The sequence below is a fragment of the Parasteatoda tepidariorum genome, chromosome 10, assembly GCF_982258835.1.
Source record: "Parasteatoda tepidariorum strain Cologne lab strain chromosome 10, Ptep-v5.0, whole genome shotgun sequence".
In the NCBI taxonomy this organism is placed as follows: domain Eukaryota; kingdom Metazoa; phylum Arthropoda; class Arachnida; order Araneae; family Theridiidae; genus Parasteatoda; species Parasteatoda tepidariorum.
Window position 1 is genome coordinate 70550738 of NC_141764.1, and position 23443 is coordinate 70574180.

Below are 23443 nucleotides of genomic sequence, written 5' to 3' on the forward strand. Positions count from 1 at the left end.
TTACATCGTCGGTCTCTTTGAACTCGTTGAACTGTTCTATGACTAAATTGATTAAAAAAAACAACAACTTTAATTTATTTTAAGCTTTATAAATTTTTTTACTGCATTACTAATCATATAAACTAGAAATCAAACTATCATCTTATTTATGACCTTTTTTTTTTATACGCGTAGATTAGATTTCGAAGCGTTATATCATTTACATTTAGGTTCTTTAAAAATAAATGACGGATTATTCTGTCTTCAAAAATCAATAAAAATCCAGTAAATTCATTGTGATCGTAAGTCTGCATTTACTGTACAGTGCGCAAAATAAAAAAAATGGACCACCCTGAATAGCTTTTGATCTAATGATCGGATTTTCACGTTCTAGGACTCCTTCTTGATAGTTCGAAGAGGTGACCTCAAATATGCTAAATAATTAGTGCAGACGATATTTTAGGCTACGAAATCAGAATCAAAAACGTACGTTCTCTGAATAACAGATTCTGAATTTTTGACTTTCTGACCCTCAAATTATAGGGGTAGCTGCAATCAGGGAAATTTGATCCTAATAGTTTGGTTAGGAGAGCGGTTCAAAGTTCTATTCCCTTTATGTTAAATCGGCCGAATAGTTCCTGAGATATCGAATTTAAAAAATACGCTTTTTTTTAAAATTCGATTTCTTACGAACTATTCAACCGATTTCTCTCAAATTTTGTATTTCGCCATTTAGCAATTTTTAAAATCGTGTAAGAAATGCATAGCTTACAATTCAAAAAATTTTTTGACTGTTTTTAAATAAAATAATAAAAAATAATAAATATTTACTGAAAAGTTAGATCTTGCTTATAATTTTACTGACCTTCCACGGTTAACCCTACGTTAAGGAGATTTCACCACGGAGAATATTTTACATCAGCATTGTGGTCGGTGCGAGCCGGGAGCAGAATTCGTATAAACTAGTGACTGATGGGATTCTAACTTGGGTCTCCTCATCGGGAAGCGAACGTCCTTTCAGTTACCCACGGTTCATCATTAGTCAATTGGTTGTTGTTGTTCCTAATGCTACACTCTAAAAACTGTACCGCTGATTTCAGAGGCACATTTGGATCGTTTGTGCCTCTGAATTTTAAGGGCACAACGTGCCTTTAAAAATGAAAGGCACAATGTACCTCTGATTTCAGAGGCACATTTGGATCGCTTGTGCCTCTGAATTTTAAGGGCACAACGTGCCTTTAAAAATGAAAGGCACAATGTACCTCTGATTTCAGAGGCACATTTGGATCGTTTGTGCCTCTGAATTTTAAGGGCACAACGTACCTTTAAAAATGAAAGGCACAATGTACCTCTGATTTCAGAGGCAAAATCAGATGTACCTCTTAGCTTGAAAGGTACATTGTACCTTAGATTTTGCTTTTATGAACCACTCATTGAAATAAGCATTTAGTGGAACCAAAACCTGTTATTTACCAGATTTGAACACACTTTTTTTTTTACCCATTCGTAATTTGCTTGCACTTCATATAAAAAGGGGTTTACACTATTACCAAGATATTAATTATAATAATTCTTAATGAAAAATATTTCCCAATTCTTTGAATATTGGCCACTTGAGGTGATCATCTCAAGGGATTCCATCTAATGCTTTTTCATAGGCAATTATAAAATATGTAAATTTATACAATTTCTTTAATTATGTAGCGTTTAATGATACTTCAACAATTACAATGATGTTTTTCTAATCAGATATAGGTATAAAAAATATTTATTTCTGTTAAACCAAGTCAATATAATTCATGGATTTTTTTTCCAAAAAGTATCCTCAAAATGGAAATTTCTTATAAATTTAGATATTTTTTAAATATTTAGAGATTCAATAAAATAGCTTTATAAGAATCAAAATTAAACACTAAATATCATGAAATCTAATATCTTTTATTTTCACACATAAAGAACAATATTACATAATTTAGTAACAGTTGCACACAAATATGGAAAAATATAGAACTTTCACAATATTTTAAAATTATAGATGTAGATTTTGAACAATTTGTATGTTTTATAACATCAAATATGTTTAATCAAATGACTTTACAAGTGTAAAATCAAAGATTTCTTTCTATTGAAATGAATTTTTTTTTAAAAGCCTGATTTTGGCGAAGCATATTAACCCATTAGGCGCCATCATTCCCATTTTGGGAACATTAGCTTTCAATTTTTTTAGAACTAACTGTACTTAATATTACTTAATTGACAATTTTATTTGAGCTCTGAATATATGAAAAGAATTTTGCAATTTTTTTTGAAAGCTTGTTTCAGAATTTTTATTTTTTATAGTATTTTAAAAATCGTGAAATTCCGCATTTTTATCCCCAATCATTAAACATGCATTTGTTTTATAAATATTATTAAAATAAAAATTATTTTAACTTAAACTTGATTACAACAATCTAATGTACTAAATAAAATTAGCCCATAGAGAAAATGTACAATGGCTAGTTTACAATTGAAGAAAAAAGACCTTGTTCCCTTTTGAGGGAAAGTATTGGCGAAAGCTGTTTTCAAACGAAAAACAAGATGCAGATTATTTTAGCAGAAAAAAATATTTTTTCATGACAATAATATATGCACTAATTTAATAACGCAGAACATAGCGTCGATTCAGGTTTATCTTTATATTACTACACTAATCTAATACGTTGCCAAAAATAAACCTCAATCTATGTTTATTTCCTCCCCTCAAACACGATAAAACATCTGCATTTTTCAATCTCTCCCCCATTCATTGCACATTTACTCCTCCCCAACAGCAAAATGACTCTAAATTTCTATTTGCATTTTTATAAAATAATTAATTTATAATAAATTTGTATTATGTTTAAAAGTTTCCTACAGAAAAAATCTATCATAAAAAATTTCTAACATTTTCCTTTGGCTAAGAATTTTAAAATCTGGCAAATAATTTGAAATACTTAGTATAGGCTATGTATATATATATAGTAATATCATAATTAAAGGTCAATAAAGAAAAAGTGCAGGTAAAAAAAGAAAACACAACACCGGAAGCAAAATTATAATGGTAAACACACTTAATACAATGAGTAATTTAACCAGTGAGAATAGCCAAAACCAAATTTACAAAAATTATAATAATTTAAAATAAAACAAAATTAAAAAAATTAGCACTATAATGAGAAAATAAAATATCATAGTAAAAGGTGATAACATATAGATAAATTTGCTTTACAGAGTGGAACAACTGTAAGTCAATTTTACTTGGAAATGGTAAGATTCGTTTAATGCAGACCCTTATAAAAAAAGTCCACATGTTTCGCAGAGAACTTTTATTAAAACATTTTCCAAATTTTGAAAAAAATCAAATGACACACATTTTTCTTTTTTTTAGTTTTCACTTGTTATTAATACAGAATCACAATAATTCAGAGAAATAGCAACGGACATTTAAAGGTTGTATCCGGAAGAAAAAATGCTCAACACTTTGCCGGGGGAGGTACATGGGCAAAGCATTTGCAGAGGAGGCCTGATCAAATCCTTCCCACAGCATCCACATTATTTATAGTTTAGCATTGACCACAGTGCTGATGTAAAATACCCTCCAAGGTAGTTGGATCATGGGTTTGAGTCCCCTGGACGCCAGACTAACTGTAGCAGACTTAGTGGTTTTCCTCTCCATGTCAGTGTTTTGTCATGCATTCATCTCGGCTAGAACATTTAAAACAGGACTTATCAATGTAAGAGTATTTTATTTGAATAAGTTGTTAAAAGTTTCTATCACAATGTACACAAATACATTCATGAAGATTTTATTACATTAAGAATAGGTTTAGCTAAAATAATTTTTATATATAATATTATTGAACTAATTTAACACGTTGAATGCCATAGGGGTCACCGGTGACTGGTGCCTAGATTATTCGAAACACATAACTCGAATAAATTTTTAATGCTCTAATTTTTTTTAATATTATTATTACTAAAATGGTTTGAAGAAATAATTGTAATATATACTGAAAAAATCATTTTGGCCAGACGGACAAGCCATGTAAAATTAGTGTGGCATTCAACATGTTAAAGAAAAAAAAAGTGTAAATCTATCTAAGCTTAAATACATAAGAAAGTGCAAGGATTGTTCTTAACACAAAACAAAATTGGAGTCAACAAAGAAAATTCAAATGTAAATCGAAAAGTAATTATTTATTATTTATAAAAATATTTAATAATTAAAAACATTTTTTTTTGCATTTACTGGAACACAGTCGAGACAAAAAGTAACAGCAAAAAAAACTATTAATCATTTAGTTATACTAATAATATAAATTTAGATTACACAAACATTAAATTGTCTTTCAGAGAGCAAAAAAAAAAAAAAAAATTTCACTGTATCAAGTTTATACACATATCAATCCTTACAATCAATATATTTTCTTTCTAAATATTGTTATCAAAATTGCTTCGCTTCATATTTTTTTTACTACAGTTCAGGAAAAGCATTAGTTATAGATTAATAAAAGTTTTTTGATAATGTTATTCTAAGTAACACAGGTAAGGTAGCAATAACAATAAAAAAAAATAAAAGTTTCTTAAAAATTATTATCACTGATGCTGAATTAGAAAGTTTTACTAGGTAGCTTTTCGTAGCAAGAAAACATGGAGTATAAAGTGTTGAGCATTGAATATGAAGTACCAAATATTTTTTAAATAAAGTATTCAGTATATATCGATAAAGCATTAAGAATTTATCTTGGAAAGTGCCAGTGACACAACAGCGATTCTGCATATCTAATCCATTTGTGATCCAATGAATGTTATGCAAATAATTTTTTTATTTTTTATATATAGTTATTGATATCAAAATTATGTAAATTAAACTGCTCTAGTTAGCAATACTTTAATATTTTTCAAAAAGTTCAAGCTGTTAAGTACTTGGCATTATATTATTTTAAACAAAGAGCAAGGTACTCATCACCGCCCATCACTCAACCATGACCAAAAATCCTATTTCTAGGGCTTTACTTTTTAACGGCCATGGTTAAAATGCCATGTAATTTTGATACTGGTCAGATAAAGTGGACTCCGCTTGAGCTAGCTCGTTTGAATCTTCTGCACGATAACCAATGAGAGAACTTTCAGTTGTGGTGGAATTTATATGCAAAGTATACACTCCAGTTGTTTTATACATTGCCAGGATCTAACTCATTACCCTAGTTCTCTAATAAGCAGTGTGAAAGATAATTTAACCAGCTGTGCCACAAGAGCACCCTGGAGCAAGCTATTAATCCTTTTTAAAAATCAAATAAATTAAATTTCAATTTGAAATGTTACAATTTTTAAAAGGAGTTTCACAGTCGTAAATAATTATATATCCCATGTTATCTATTTTGAGTCATAAATTCAAAACTAAAATTTGAAATTATACACTGAAAGCTGTGATGTTAGAATAAAACATTTTTAAACATTACTTTTTCAAAAAAAATAATAACTAATTAAAAATTTATAAATCATTAGAAGATTGCCTTTTTCTCCCATGCTTACACCATATTTAAAATATAAATAAAGCATAATCTTATTTTTTTCTTCAGGTTTATATCAACTGTAAGTTTAGTAACAGTTTGAAATAATTATAATTAGATATCAATGTCAATTGTTTTCTAAAATAGCTAATAATTGAAAGTATACTTTTCATAATTATAATAAAAATTCGAAAACATTCTTCGTTGTTTTTTAAATTATTCAATCATTCTGTGAGAGAATTTCTGTGATAGCTCTCGAATGTAAACTAAGATAAACAAAAAAGCAAATTGGTATTTCAAATAAAAATGATTTCTTATTCATAGCTATCGCCACATTGAAAACCTCATACAAAATTATAATCAAACACTACAGAACAAATATAGGGCACTTTAAAAACATTCCTCTTAATATTATAATGATAAAACATAAATAATACAACTACAACAGAAATGTAAACATAACTAGGGTTAGCTCTCTCGCTTAAACATTTTTATAAGATTTGTAGCATTAATAATTCAGTAATAAAAATTTAAATGTATTAATAAAAAAGATGCCGTCGTTACTTAGGAATAAATATAAAAATAAGATATAAGTATTAAACTTACCAAATTCAAGCATTTTTATAACATCGATAGAACACATTTGTAGACAAACTTCTTCCATCGGTAGCGTGGATGGGAAGGGACAGAAAACGTATTTCGTCATAAAATTTTTCACTGATGTGCGCATGCGCTTGTTCTCCGTTACATGATCGTACCGAAGAAAAAGAAATGAAAGGCACAAAAGTCTTTTCGTACCGCGCATTGACTGGCGTTTGCTTTGGTGCCTTCAATTTCTCGTGGTGCCTCTCATTTTTAAAGGCACATTAGTTATGTGCCTCTTACGCGAGAAAATACACGGTACATTTAGCTTGTGCCTCTGAAATCAGAGGTACAGTTTTTAGAGTGTACTTGCCACACGGGCAAGCCTGCTTGGTGAAACCGAGGAAATTTAAGGCAGAGTGTGCGTTTCTTGTTTTTCATTGGCGCCATTTTGTGGTCAAGAATTCGTCTTCAGCCACCACGTCACAGCCCGATTTACAAGGTGGACCCATTCCCACATCCATTCATTCATCCACAGATCGCAATTTTGACCTGAATCAGAGAACGATCGATCTCCAATCCAGTACCACCAGAAGTATTGATTTGTTGTGGGAACATGGAGGACTTTGCGACTCGGCAGATTTAACATGCATCAGTCACCATTTAATCGTCTTCGGTCACGGGGTTCGAACCCACGAACTCTCGGACAAAGGCCCAGCACCCTACCGACCTGGCTGGTCTATTATAGTAGGTAGCAGTGCAGTTGAAGAAAATTATATCGCAAAATACTGTAGATAATACAATATATCTTTGAAATATGCGCCCTATTTAAACTTTATTTTAAAAACATGTAAATTGTTTTAAGATTCCTCTAGTTGTTTACTGTATTCCATATTCCTATTCATCAAAAAGAAACTAGAAATCAAGTAATCTTGTTATCAATGATCTTTTTTTTTTATAATCTCAATGTGTAGATGGGATTTTCGTAGCGTCATACTTTACATTTAGATTCTACCAAAATAAACGTGTATGACGGATTATTCTGTCTTCTGGAGTAATAAAAACGGCGTAATAAATCCTGCACGTTCGTCGTGATCGTAAGTCAGGATTTATAGTATATACTTTTCTTTTTAGTGATCGGCGATGTTTGACAGCGACACGTATTGCATTCTTTTTCTGCGCAAGCTCCTTTTATGTCTCAATGATAGCTGGACTACCGGAGGAAAAGAAAATTCGAAAAGCTATGTTTTCACGTACAACTAGACATTGAATGTCCATAATGATTTATAGAACGGCTTTTTTTTTTCTTTCTTCCTCTCTTAACCTTTAAGAGGTATTTCTGATCACGTTCGTATTTTGGAAAATGAACGCAATCTTTTTTGGATGTGTTATCAACACCAAGTCAAACTCAATTTCCTGGAATCACCGTTTTATTTTTTTATATCTCTCTAAAAAGAAGTAAAAAAAATTTGTTTGATACTCTTTATCTGTTTCTGTTTGATTTTCACGCTTTAAATTTTGATTAGTTATGTCATAATAGGACAATACGGGATCAATTTAAATTTTTTAAAAAATACTCTCAGGTTTTTGAAGTTAATTTGTATAAATTGGAATACAGTGTTGACTTGCATTGTTCTAAAGCGTTGTAATAAAAAAACACAATTTCACAAAACATAATGAACATTGAATGTCCATAATTTATAGAGCGGCATTTTTTAAACTTCTCTTTTTACAGTAATGTATTTGTTTCTCTTGAATCTCCATGCCTTACATTTTGATTAGTTATGTCGTAAAAGGAAAATAAGGGGATACCTTTAAATTTGAGATACATTCATTTAAATTGTATAAAATGGGATGCAATGATAAGTTAGTGTCCGGAAATTTAATAAAGAAAAAACAAACACAATTTTCATGTAAGCAATGGAATGTTCTTGTAAAAATTCCGTAAATTTGCAAAGAATACGAAGAATAATACGTGTCAGTTAAATCACAGGGTTGGGCCTAATTACGTGGCTGTGCTTGGCGGGTTATAACGTTACAGCAATTGGATACCTTCAAGTGACGTAGTGTGTATATCTGATGTTTTGCGCATGCTCTCGGATGAAAGTATAAATAGAATTGTTTATAATTTCGTCTGAACATGCGCAAAGCATCCGAGACGTCACATGTCTATAAAATAAGTATCTTTCTTCTTTCTGAATTGTTAGTACCCAATTAATCTTCGTTTATCATTAAGAATAAATTTTGGGTTCAGACTTAACTGGATACTTGTAAGCGACGTCACGCGTGGGTGCCGAATCTGATCGGCTTCTAAATCGTGACATAAACGAATACCATGATTTACCCACAATGACGTCGTTTGTAGGCATTCAAATAAATAACAGAAGTATGTTGAAATTATGTTCGAATTGCGACATCGAAATTACGGTAATGTTTCCGAAATTAAATTAGCCATTTTAATTATTTAGTTAGTTTTTAAATCTTTTAAAATATCTATTTAGTTTAGTGTAATTTTTTTAGTTTTTCTTCGTGAAATACAGAACTAAGCTTAGCAGTAAAAAGTAAGTTAAAAAAGTTAACAACTCGCGAGAATTTAAACTGAAATGAGCACCCTATTAAAACAAATCAAACTTCCCCAAACGCTGAATCTTCCATTATTAGACATTAAAAAAAGAATGAAAAATCACTAGTCATAAATCAAACTCAAATAACAAAAATTGACCGTCTCTAAATAACTTTTTAACAGCATTCTTTTTAATGTAGCATTGGAATTCAATGGAATTTCTCAATACTGCAACTCGATTCATTTTATCTAAACGAATCAATATAAAAATTTATCTTCTCACTCACATTCGTTCCTTACTTTGCGCCATTTTTTTTTTCATTTTCAGTATTTTTTTACTTTTATTTTCTGCAGAAACTTTTCTATTTTCTACCCTTTCCATTTTATTCAGGTATTGGTTAAATAACATCGCCCAACGTCAGGCGTCGTATCTTAGACTAAGCCGCTGGGCTTAGCGATTGCCATGGCAACCTAGTAATTTTTTTTTCCTGGAACTTTTTTTTCTTCCCCTTCTATCTCTTGGACTAAGCCTTGTTTAGTTTTATTGCGGGATATTGTGCGATGTGCAATAACAGTTATTGATCCATGACCGCCGTGGAACTCCCAAAGAATATATATATTTTGGAAGAAACCCATGGTTTTTTTCTTCTTCCCTTAACTTGTTTAGTGGGGTCCCATCTGATCTTTCAGTTTTTCTTGGGACATAACTAAATAAGTGCCGTTTTTCAATTGTCTCAAAGGGTTTCTTCGAAGTTCTGAACAAATTTTTGAAAAGTTCTTACTGAAGAAGCAAAATGTAATTTTCTAGTGTATCGATAGTTTGTGCAAATAAATATTAAGGCAAATTTTAATACAATAAACTTATTTGCAGCAAGAAAACTATATGATTATTGCTTTTTAATCTTTTGGCGCAGGGGGCGGTGTCACTTTTATACATATATATATTTTTTTGATGCTCTAATTACATGTAAAAATATTTTTTTGGTGCTTTTTAATTATAAAATGCAGTTTGATAGTTACTAAAAAATCTATTAATTATATTTGCGCTAAAATATAAAATCCAAAAAAAGTTTTCCTTTTTTTTTCTCCATTCAGATTCAAAAATTTGTCAATCTCAATGAGGAATAACTGTTTCTATTAGATCTAAATAAGAGCAAATTTGAAAAATTATTATTTGGAAGAAAACCACGTTTGGAAAATTTTACTCTTAATTTCACTCTTAGGGACAACGGTGCCCGATGCTATATTTCATAACCAAATATTATTAAAATGCTATATATAATATTTTTCATTTATTTTGACGTAAATTCATATGAAATTATGAAAAATATGTTTGAAAGTTCTGCTTCAAAGATTTCATGAGTGGTCGAGCCAGACTTTTAATTTAAAATCCTTTTTTTTTGTGAAAAAAAATTGTACTCTTAATTTTCTGAATATAAAATCTATAAATATAAATTTTTGTCAGAGAAAAAAAATGTACCAAAACCCATGTTTTCAAAGGCGCAAATTTATGAGTTATAAACTAAATTTTTCACGAATTATGTAAAATGTCTATTTTGAAATGAAGCATATTGTTAAAGGTATGTTTTTAAGATAAAATATTCTGTGAAGGGTCTGTTTCTAAGATAAATTAACTAGCGAAGAGTCCGTTTTTACAATGAAATAATTTTTGAAGGATCTTTTTCTAAGACAAAATAACTGGATAATCAATTTTTACAATAAACTAGTAAATAATTTGTTTTCACAATAAAATTTGTTGTGAATGATAAATATTTTGAGGAAAGTATGTCTAGTTAAGAGTTCGTTCTTACAATAAAATTACTTGTGAAGGACCTATTTCTAGAATAAAATATCTAGTGAAGAGTCAATTTTTACAATAAAATAATTTTTGAACAATCTGTTTCTAAGACGTCAATTTTACTAAATTCATTTCTAAAGTGCTTGGGTAAAAATTGCCAAGTTTATGGCGTATTCATAGAGCCAAAAACATGGTAAATTTTACCATATTCTTGTAGTTTTGGCCATACTTTCTTTTCTCTGTGTTGAGAATAAAATATTTAGCATTGCTCTTAATATTTCAAAACTACCTATCATAAAAGAAAACAATCAATTTTCCTTTTTTGCGAAGTAAAGAAATGGAATTTCTTATCAATATGCTTTCAAAACAAAGAAATATTTCTAAAGTAAATATTATCCATCTATTTGTTTTGTGCTTTTCATAATATTTTGATTGATTACGAAGGTCGAACTTAAAACAAATAAGAGGAAAAATGTTCCCGGAATTGGTTGACATTAATAAACGAATCTAATTTTTCATTTTATTTTTTTTCTCTAAATTTAACGCAAATCCTCCCAAAATGTTTTTTTACAAACTTTTAATTAAATTGCCGATATATTTTTTAAAACTTTTTCGAAGTAGTTAATACATTGGTTTGCATCATTGCAACACATTTGTTTGAAACACAAATCTAAATATTTTAAATCTTTATTAAGGTTACTTTTTAAAAGTACTACCGTTGTATAAAATAACGCGCTAATTAGCGAATAATGTGCTATTGCGAGTATATAACCATTAGTATACAGTATTGTGAGTATATAATTAGCAAATATATAACCATTTGAGAGTTTACAACAGTCTATCATGTCTATTAGGTTAAGTTTTGTCTAACTTTAATCAGCGCTTCTATGCTATTCGTAAATATAATATGCGTAGCATTTTTGCAGGATTTCCCCATTCTCTACACTTTTCCCATGATATGGCAAATTTTGCTTTTACTCTTAATATGGCAATACTTTTCAGGGCCATGGGAGTTAAAGGGATGGAGCATTCGTCCCTCAATGAAGTAACCCCGGTTCAAATCCGGGTGGTACGCATTCTGATCCCGGCTCGCACCAACCTCAGTGCTTACGTAAAATATTCTCAGTGGTAGATGGCTCATGGGATGGGATCCCTTTGATGTCGGGCTAATTGTGAGACGTTTTCGTGGTTTTCCTTTCCATAACACAAATGAGGGTTAATTCCATCAAAAAAGTCTTTCACGAAGGCTAGTTTGTCCCAATTCTTGAGCCTAGAATGTTCAAAATGTATTATATAGTATGCAATTCATGTATAGCTTATTCATTACTTATACATATGCAAATGCAAGCCTGCTGTTCATCATGTTATTTTACTAATACACAGCAAATCTGCAAAACCAGTTTCTACTTAAAATTGTTAATTGAAGAAAGTATTTTAAGTAAAGATTTTTTTACAGTTTTCTTCAGTACTTCTTAAAATTTTTTTTATAATTAGTAACAGTATTTTAGTAAAATGAATTAAAAGCATGTAATATTTTATTGCAATAAAAATTACTAATGTGATAATGTTTAGTGTTATATATGATGATGTTTTTAATGTTAAACGACATTTTCTGATTTGTCAAAGGAAAGTATAAATTGGTGAACTTAAAAAAAATAATAATAATATTTCTCAAGTGAATAAATTAGTCGAAATTGAGTCCGTGCCGTTGGTATGGAAACTGCTTTATTTTTTATGATATATTCGAACTTTGTTTTTTAGCCGCGTTGAAGTTTAAACAAAGAAATGCCATTAGTTATGATATACTTTCCATAAATCTAAAGGGGGAAATATGTTCTTTTCCCCCCCATAGGCTATTTTGAGAAAAAATATAGACGTTAACTGAAAAATATGTCTTGAAATAGTATGCAATTGAAGTGTATTTGGAGTGTGTTAATATAAATAAGCGAAATATGTAAAACTAGAATGTGGTTTTACATAAGTTTTTATTATAGATTTAACAATTATATTCCGTTTTCATGCCTATCAAATTTCTTTAATGGTTATATTGTCATAATCTAATTATTATATTCCTAAGAAATTACTATTATAGTTGTATTATTATCAAATTTCTATTATATACAGGGGTATAATTATCAATTGAGTCCCTAGTCTTCGTATGCTTTTATTTAGTTTTTTTTCAAAAATAAATGTTAATATAGCGAATTTAAATGAAACATTACAACATAAACACAGTATTTTCTCTAAGCGTTTTTAGAAGGGCCTCCCGCCCTGCTTGCGCTTTGATCCCAATAAATACGCCTTCTTTGCCTTTTTTGTAAAAATATGCCACCATTCCTTTAAAATACTGAATTTTTATTTATATTCCATTTTAAAAGAAATTAATTCAATGTTTAAATAATAATTACATACTGTTATAATTATCTGTGTTTATAGGTTTAATTCTGATTTCTATTACAAATATTTACTTTGTTAGGATTATTCTAAACTGGTTAAATTTTTATAAGTATCTTTTTTCGGGGAAAGCGAGGTAATAATTAATTTTTTAAATAATTGTGCATTTTAAAACTATTTTTTTTAATTAAATAACTTTTTTAGAAAAAAAATGCACCTTTAAATGGTTAATTTTCTTATAACTTTTACTTTAAATTATAGAGAAAAATCTTTCAAATTGTTTATCAATTAATGCTTTTTTGTCAGTTTACTTTTTTTAAAAAAATTATGCACTGAGATTATCTTTTGGAATTCCTTTAATTTTTTTTTAAATTACTAATTTTTTCTTATTTTGATAAAGAGCGAGAATTACTTTTTGAAATGCGCACTTAAAATACTGTAAGTAAGCAATTTAAAAACAGTTGAGGATTAAACTAAGTTATTACATAATATTAGACATTTCGTTAAATTTTTACGGTGTTAAGTGATTGCCCCTATCAAGCCTCAAAACGCCTTTTTCAAATTTCTGTTATAGTTTTATACCTTATGATTATAATCCAATATCTGTTATAGGTTTATTTTTCAATTCATAAAACTGTTATGCAGTATCTCTTACAATTGATTAAAAAATTCATTCTTTTAAAAAATATTCAAAAATCTCGCCAATCAAAAATTTGGCGCCCATCTGAGACTGCGTGGAGACTAGTTACAAAAGAGATGAGAGGTTTGTTTTTGGAGAGCTGGTACATTGTCTTACAAACTACACGCTATCCTTCCAAATATTTTAAATTGTTACTGAATAATTTAATTGATAGTTCGTGTATTATTTCTATTAAGAATCTCAGTTAATAACTGTAAGAGTTAAATAAGAATTAGTTTGGTGCGTATAAGATAAGGTAAATTTGTTTATGTATTATAATTAATAGATTGAAATAAATATTTGGTATAGTACTTGTATTTGGATATAGTCATGATTAAAAAACAGTTAAATGATTGAAACGTCGTTATAAATATAATTAAGGCCGAAAATATGTATAGGTAATTAAATTGAATTAAAAGGGGGGGGGGTGTGATCGTTAAGGAAAGTGGTAGTACAATGTTAATGTGGGATAACAATAACCCAATAGGTCCAAAGGGTCACAAAGTGTGAGGTTTGAACAAATTGGATAAATTGGTATCACCGAATTTAGAATAAGGGTGGAACTAAAAAATATTAAAGGTAAAAAGATAAAGAAACAAGATCATGCTATATCCAGATATAAGTATTTAAGATAAATGGGGTAAATTGATGTTTCCAATATTATCAAGAATACAATGCCCAAAACAATAATAAAAGGGTACTCACCATACATGAGGACATATTAAACAAACAGACATCAAAAGAAGACGGGGAAATAAGCACATCAGCACTACAATCAATTATTAACAAATTATTTTTATTTAGTAACAAATATCGATCGTTTCATTAACTACACATGAATGGCGATTATTAGAAATGGGTGATAAGAGAATTAAACCAATGAAGGCGTCATACATAAAAGTAAAATATAAAAGAACGAGTAATTTAATCGTTAAAATAAATATGAAAAGAAAACTTAAATTTGAGAGGACTTTTAATGTTAAAGAAAAATTAAAGGTATAAAATGTTGATTTTAAATTTTACAGAAATTGATTACGAATAAGGTTTTAATTTAAAATAAAGAATAAGAAAAAAAATGTAAAAGAAATTCCTCGATACGGACCGAAGTCCACATCTCGGAGAAAAAGGAACCAGCCAGAAGGCTCGAGAGAAAGAGAATGACCCTCAAAAAAAAATTAAAAATTCCTTAACTGGGGTAGACCAGAAAAATTACGGCCAATTAAATTTAAAGAGGCGGAGAGTTTGAAGTTTAAAAGAAAGAGATTGGCTAGTTAGCCCCCCTAAAATTAAAGGAAGAAAAAGAAAGGCGTGAGTAGAGGGGTTGGTTGACTTTCCCCACAGGAAGTGCGATGACCGCAACGACCATGAGAAAGGTCACCAAGAAAGTTAAAAAGATTGCTAAAATAAAAAAAAGAGGAATAATGTTTAAAGAAAAAATTGAAGGTTAAGTAAAATTAGAAATTAAAATTGTCACATTACATTAAGTGTATATGTGACAATACCCGGACAGATCGGAAATTTTTATAAAATTTTCGAAGCCGTAAGAAAATTTTAATTCAAACAAAAATAAGTAAAAATCAAAATATAAGAATTTTCCCCAATACAAAAAATGTTCCAAAAAGTTTGAAACAAAAAATTTGCCTAAAATTCAAAAAAAACGAAAAAAATAAAAAATTTTTAATAAAAATAGATACCATAAAATAAAATTCAAAACTTAGCATAAAAGGTAAAAGTAGAAAAAGATAAAATTGGAAAGAAAAAAAAAAGAGTCACCCATTTCTGTACACAGCTCTGAATTTCTGTACATAGCTAACAACAATTGTTACAGGCGGAAAATCCATGTTCGCATAACTCTTTCATGAACACTGGAAAGAAAAACACAGAAACAGCAGTAATAGTTCGTATAAGCACAAAAAATAAACAATTTAAATCAACACTAATAACAAATGATTATATGGTGAGCAAATATTGTTAAGGGCAACAACTTGGAAACATCAGTAAAAGTTTAAAAAAAATTTTAATACATGGATCTCAAACATATTGTGACGCAACTAAAGCGAGGAAGAAAAACGAATAAGGCCAAATAAAACAAAAAAATATGTAAATACAATTACTAATAAATGTCAATTAAAATGACATAAAAGGAATAATAACATTAAATTGGAATCAAAAGTAAATTCGATTGCATTTTGCAATAAATAAACAATTTGTCAATTAGTAATATCAACATAATTATGAAATTTCGATTGGAAACGTCGTTTAGAACGCACTTTGTTTGAGATAATCATACATTGAATTCATTGAACATAAAATATGTGAACCAAAAATACGCTAAACAGAATTAATGTTAACCATACACTCTAATAAAAAAAAATTTATAAGACATTGTGATAAAAGGATTGAAGAGAAAAATTGTTCATAAACAAGCAATGTAACTTTCAAATTGCTGACACAAAACTAAGTACTTAAAATGAATAAAATAAATTAAGAGTTATTCTCATATTCATGAATATAAGGTTTAACAAATAATAATATAAAGAACATCTTATCTAAGAAACATCTCATTTACTGATAAAAAAATTGATCGCAATTAATTAAATTGCAAGTTGAGAATGACAAGTATTGTACATTAAAGACTCAAAGTTTATTGTGTGATTGATAAGTCTATTTTTTCCAAAAAAAATGACTCAGCTTGAAAATGGAAGATGAGAGAAATATCTTTCACTTTTTTGAGGAAGTGGGGGGTGGGTTTTACTTGACACAGTTTTATTGAAGTCAACAAGCAGGGTTCTGATGGTCATTCCTTGAGGTTGCCCCACAGAAGGACAATCTTATCTGGTCATTTGATCCTTTTCTCCACAGGACTCTCCCTTCAACCTTGGACATTGTGGGGAAGGGTTCCCTTCTGCAGGTGTTTTCCCCAATTAACGAAATTGATGAAACAGGAATCGACCAGGGGTTTTACAACATCCTGTCGTGGAAGAGGCCATAAAAATCTGTCTAAGCACTCCAGAGAAAGTAAGTAGTAAAATTCATGCTGTGTGGGATTTCAACTGGACAGCGCTTTCTCCTTCACCCCATGACCATCCTTGCTATATAAGATAAGTAGAGCCCGGAAGTTCAGGCAAAATGCCATAAATGCCCTTTTCTGCCTTTTTTAAACGTTTTCTTCTGAAAATGCCTTTTTTGTTCCTTTTGTTCATAAATGCCTATTTCAGTCTAATTTAAAATTTTTCTGCAAAGCTTTTTGTGCTTTTGACCGAGCTTAAACGCAAAATGAAGAAATTTTGAAGTATAGAAATGATTGACTGTCATCCGACGTATTGTAATGCATTTATAGAGATTAGGACTTTATTCCTTTTGTCTTATTAATATTTTCTCTCCGTCTCTTCGTGATGGCGTCACCTTCGTCGTGGCGTCAGAAAACGTGGCGTCACCTTCGCCCGATGCGCTTTGCAAGGAGAGAGAGAAAGGGAGTGAAAAGATTGGAGTTATTTTTACTTACAGTCAATAGAATTTATTCTTACTTACGGCCCATATAGCCTACACCATTGAATAACTCGTATGCTCTCTTATCTGCAAAACGAATTCACCAAGCTGGTTGAGCACATTGTAGCAGGAGCGCGAAAAAGTTTTCTAGTACTACTAGTTATTTCTAAAATGCCTAAAGTAAAAGCCTACACAAGCAAAAAACTGGACAGTTTTGTGAAAGAATTTGGGTCGGATGTGTTTTCTACTGATGGGAGCATTCTGTTTTGTAAGGCATGCGAGAAGTCAGTAAATTTTGAGAAGAAGTATTTTATATCTCAGCACTTGGAGACATCTAAGCATAAAACAGCAAAAGATAAAAAAGATGGGAAAACACCAACTCTGATTCCCACTTGTTTTCAATCATCTTCTCGCAAATCGGAATTTGCAATGGATTTATGCAGATCATTTGTAGATGCCGGCATTCCGCTGTGGAAACTTGAAAATAAAAGTATACGAGCTTTTTTGCAAAAATATACGAATCAAAGTGTGCCCTGTGAATCAACTTTAAGGAAAACTTATTTAGATGACTGTTATACCGAAGTTCTTAAAACTATTCAAAATGAAATCGGAACGAAAAGCATATGGCTATCTATAGATGAAACGACAGATGTAACTGGACGATATGTTGCGAATGTTATTGTTGGTGTTATGGACCCATTTGAAAAACATAAAATCTTTTTGTTGACATCTGAACAGTTGCAAAAGACTAACAGTACTACAATTGCACAGTTGTTCACTAATGCACTGGCTTTACTTTGGCCAAATGGTACTGAGCATGAAAGAGTGCTATTATTTCTTACAGATGCAGCCTCCTACATGAAAAAAGCTGGAAATGCCTTAAAAGTTTTATTTCCTAATATGATCCATCTAACGTGCCTTGCTCATGCATTGCACAGGATAGCAGAGGAAATAAGAGGTCTCTATCCTGAGGTAGACTCGCTTGTTTCTAGTGTGAAAAAAGTATTTGTGAAAGCCCCTTCAAGAGTTCAAGTGTTCAAAGAAATTGCACCAGACATTCAATTACCTCCTAAACCGATCCTTACGAGATGGGGAACATGGATTTCAGCAGTCTCATACTACTGCACAAATTTTGAGGAAGTTACTCGAGTCCTTACCAGCTTTTCGGATGAAGAGGCAATATCCATAAGAAAAAGTAAAAATCTGCTTAGCAGTTCTAAAATTAAAAATGAACTGACTTTTATTTCAACTTATTTTGGGAAGCTCCCTGGAGCTATTGAGCACATGGAAAAAAGAAATATGTCTTTGTCCGAGTCACTAAAGATTTTCGATAATATTATTGAAGAACTAATGTCTGTGCCTGGACCATTTGGTGACATAATAAGGAAGAAATGTGAAAGCGTCATCTCTGCAAATACAGACTTTGAATGCATCAAGGACATTGCAAAAGTACTTTCTGGTGATACTACAGTTGAATTAACCATATCTCCTACCATGGCAAGTTGTTTTAGGTACGCGCCCATAACTTCTGTCGAAGTAGAAAGATCCTTCTCTTTGTTTAAAACTATATTGACTGACAGGAGACAAAATTTCTCTTTCGAAAATTTGAAAAAGCATCTAGTTGTGATGTGCAACAACAACCAATCATCAGAATAAATTTGCATACAATATTATTGTAAGTACGAGTTTTAAATTTTTATTTCGCACCTACGCAGTTGAGGTTTTTTTTTTTGTGCAATTATGTCCACTTCTTTTGTACTATTGCTACGGCAGTCGAGTGAAATGAATATGTAGGTATACCGGATACTTCTAGCAACTTTTTTTATACCTTGGATACCTATATAGGCTTTTAGGCATTACCAACTACCATTTTGCTCCAATTTTAAGTGCCTTTTTTAAGTGCCTATTTCAAGCTTTTTAAATGCCTTTTTGCCTGCCTATTTTTGCATTTTTTATTGCCTGAAATTCCGGGCTTTAAAGATAAGAGACCACGTCCTAGAACATACATCCATGAGACAAAAACGGTAGTTGAAAATGAGGGTTCAAAAGTTATTCATTAGAGGGGAGATTCTTCTTCTTGAAATTCTCAGAGCATGGAATGATGAGGAATAAAAATAGGAAAATGTCTATTTTCACACAAATGTGCTTAATAAGAAAAAACTTTGTATCATGATCAGGAATTGCGATACAATAAAATATCAGTACAATTACAAATTTGAGATATTTGAAGAAATATCTATTTGATAAATAGCACTTAAGATATACACTATAAACACAAAATTATTGCAATTTATGTTAAAACTATATTATTGAGCATAATCGAACGAATGAAGAAAAATATAAAATGTCCAGTCACTTAAATTCAATACAACATAAGATTAAAAAAAATTAGAAATTGATTTGAAAGTATACTAAAAAAATTAAAAATAAAGACAGCGTGTATGGTTACGTACATTAAATATTATTCATAGTGATCACATTTACAAAGAGTTCGCAAGATTCATGATAAACACAGTTAAAAAAAATGATTGGTAGTGACATTTATTTAAATTAATATTAAATATTTAGTTTACACAATTTGTATATTAATTGGTTAGGAAAATGTATACAAAGAATCTTGTATAATTATTTTCTTTTTTTATGGTTAAACAAATGATCTTTTGTATATTTATTCGTTTATACAAATTGTCATTAAATAATTAAAGCATCGTTAATTATAAAAGATTTTGTAAATAACGTACTATTATAACAACAATTTTTAAAAAAATGATGGTAACAAACAAAATTGTTTTACGAAAGAAAATATTCATATAATTAAAAAAAAATTTTTTTTTTTTTAAATACACTTAACAAATGAAATAATGTTCTAAAACAAAGCAAAAAAAATAGTAGTTTTACCTCAAAAGGTACTTAATTATTATTATTCTAAAATAATGAAGGTAAATTATTAAAATCATTTACATTAGTAAGTATATTTAAATTATTCAACAGGTTACGCAGATGATTTTTCCCATAGAGCATCAACACAATTCAATTTATTTAATAATTCACTTGAATCATTATTTTTTTTTTTTTTATATATATATATCATCTGGTTTCTTTAACCAGGAAATCATAATTTATCATCTGGTTTCTTTGACCAGGAATAACCTTCTGATTCATTTTTGATCAGGAAAATAAAAATAAAAATTAACTTCTGGTTCTATTTTGACCAGGGAGAATTCAAAAAAAAAAATTTCTGGCTTAATTAACCAGCAAAAAAAAGTAAAAAGTAAGAAGAAAATTCCGTAATGAATAAAACCTTAATTAACAGTGGACCAGGGTTTGAACCTGGACTTTTGCAATGACGCAATGTACTTCATTTATACTATCGTATTAACCAACGTTAAACATCAGGAAGAACCTCTTAAAAAAAAATATCATTCCCGAAAAATCGTTGAGCTCAGGTATTACCCAGAGCAATCAGGACATATTTTATCCCAATTATATTAATAAAGTAATCCCAAATAAATTTTTGAGGCATCTGTATTACCAGACACGATTCAGGAAATTCACTATCCCAAATATTTTTTTTTTTTTTGTAATAATTCAAATAAACACTAAATTATCAGATACACCATTAGGGAAATGGTAACAAAACCAATCAAATAAGCCTCCAAATCTTATATCAAAACATAAATTCACAAAAATTGATAACATTAAATAATAAAAATTGGGAAAGACGAAAAAAAAATTTTTTTTTTTTTTTTTTTTTTTTTTGTTTGATTGTAAGAAAGAAAATTGACCAAGAGAATAGTTTAGCCCGTAGATAGTAGAACCAAAATAACCTAATCAGGAAATTATTTAATTCTTAATATACATAAGATCACGTATAAATACAATTATGGTAAGTATATTTATTTATAATTATTTCTTTTTTTTTTTTTTTTTTCTAAAAAAAAAACAAATTAACGTTGAGATAGGAAAGCAATTAGAATAGTTTGAAAAAAAAAACTTTGAATTATTTTAAAAAAAAGATCCAAATGATGGGTAAAGTAGCAATTTTGAAAACTTACTGAAGTCGACTTTTCAGTTTTGTATGGCCAGCATACAATAAAATTTATAAAAAATTGGGACTCAGTCCATCAATATAGAAACATTGATTAATTTAGTTCAAAATTAAATATTTTTCAAGTAGAATAATGGAACAAAACACAAAATTTATTAAATTGCGTAAATAAATTAAAACCAAAGTGCCTCTTTTAATAAGATTAGCAATATTAATAAATATACATTATAGTTGATAGTAGCCAATTTTTTTTTTTTTAAGGTTAAACATAAATACAAAATAATTCACCATTGTAAAATTATATTAATATGCCTATTTAAATAGTTAGATACACAGTTAGATATAGTTCAATAAACAATTAGAGTATATTTTATGACATTATTATAAATATATATATCAATTTTATCACTACCAAATCAAATAGCAAAACACGTAGAGAAAAATTCAAATAAGAACAAATGTATTGTTACATTTAATTCATTACACCATAATAAAACCTAGGACCTCACAACAAAAAATATACGGCACCATTTGTAAGAGTTAAATAAGAATTATTTTGGTGCGTATAAGATAAGGTAAATTTGTTTATGTATTATAATTAATAGATTGAAATAAATATTTGGTATAGTACTTGTATTTGGATATAGTCATGATTAAAAAACAGTTAAATGATTGAAACGTCGTTATAAATATAATTAAGGCCGAAAATATGTATAGGTAATTAAATTGAATTAAAAGGGGGGGGGGGTGTGATCGTTAAGGAAAGTGGTAGTACAATGTTAATGTGGGATAACAATAACCCAATAGGTCCAAAGGGTCACAAAGTGTGAGGTTTGAACAAATTGGATAAATTGGTATCACCGAATTTAGAATAAGGGTGGAACTAAAAAATATTAAAGGTAAAAAGATAAAGAAACAAGATCATGCTATATCCAGATATAAGTATTTAAGATAAATGGGGTAAATTGATGTTTCCAATATTATCAAGAATACAATGCCCAAAACAATAATAAAAGGGTACTCACCATACATGAGGACATATTAAACAAACAGACATCAAAAGAAGACGGGGAAATAAGCACATCAGCACTACAATCAATTATTAACAAATTATTTTTATTTAGTAACAAATATCGATCGTTTCATTAACTACACATGAATGGCGATTATTAGAAATGGGTGATAAGAGAATTAAACCAATGAAGGCGTCATACATAAAAGTAAAATATAAAAGAACGAGTAATTTAATCGTTAAAATAAATATGAAAAGAAAACTTAAATTTGAGAGGACTTTTAATGTTAAAGAAAAATTAAAGGTATAAAATGTTGATTTTAAATTTTACAGAAATTGATTACGAATAAGGTTTTAATTTAAAATAAAGAATAAGAAAAAAAATGTAAAAGAAATTCCTCGATACGGACCGAAGTCCACATCTCGGAGAAAAAGGAACCAGCCAGAAGGCTCGAGAGAAAGAGAATGACCCTCAAAAAAAAATTAAAAATTCCTTAACTGGGGTAGACCAGAAAAATTACGGCCAATTAAATTTAAAGAGGCGGAGAGTTTGAAGTTTAAAAGAAAGAGATTGGCTAGTTAGCCCCCCTAAAATTAAAGGAAGAAAAAGAAAGGCGTGAGTAGAGGGGTTGGTTGACTTTCCCCACAGGAAGTGCGATGACCGCAACGACCATGAGAAAGGTCACCAAGAAAGTTAAAAAGATTGCTAAAATAAAAAAAAGAGGAATAATGTTTAAAGAAAAAATTGAAGGTTAAGTAAAATTAGAAATTAAAATTGTCACATTACATTAAGTGTATATGTGACAATAACGATTTATCTTTTACTGTTATCGGTAATTCTAACGAATACTGCGCAAAAAAAAAAAAAAAAAAAAAAAAAAAAACGGACCACCCTGAATAATTTTTGATCTAATGATAGGATCTTCATGTTCCAGGACTGAATCTTAATGGTTCAAAGGGATGACGTCAAATACGCTAATTATTTAAGGCACTTTTTTTTACAGATTCGGATTTCAGAATAAAAATAATAATAAAATAAAATTCAAAATCCAAAAATGTAATAATTTAAAAAATAATTCAAAATAATAAAAAAAAATAACTATTTACTAAAAATTACTTTTTGCATCTTTTGATAAACGATTTTAATAATTGAGTGCAAAAATGTTTTCAATTCTTTTAAAAAATTATCGAGATATGGTGAAATACGTAAAAAGTAAAATTAGCACTAAGGAGTGCAATCTTTAAACCGTTCTCCTGACCAAACTAATGATCCCCTATATTTTGGGGGTCAGAAGTTCGAATCTATCAAAAAAGGGGTACGTTTATGAGTCTGATTTTGTAACTTAAAACATCGTCTGCACTAAT

The 23443-nt window shown here is 29.4% G+C and overlaps 1 protein-coding gene and 1 long non-coding RNA gene across 17 annotated transcripts in view; one reads left to right on the plus strand and one right to left on the minus strand.

Annotated features, from left to right (window-relative positions):
* Positions 1 to 23443, plus strand: part of LOC107436243 (uncharacterized) — a 336656-nt gene that overhangs the window by 146282 nt on the left and 166931 nt on the right. The window lies entirely within an intron of this gene.
* Positions 1899 to 6489, minus strand: LOC147803017 (uncharacterized). Its single transcript, XR_015429545.1, has 2 exons — positions 6120 to 6489; positions 1899 to 3705 (listed from the first exon to the last, which is right to left on the minus strand). It is a non-coding gene; the product is annotated as an uncharacterized LOC147803017 (long non-coding RNA).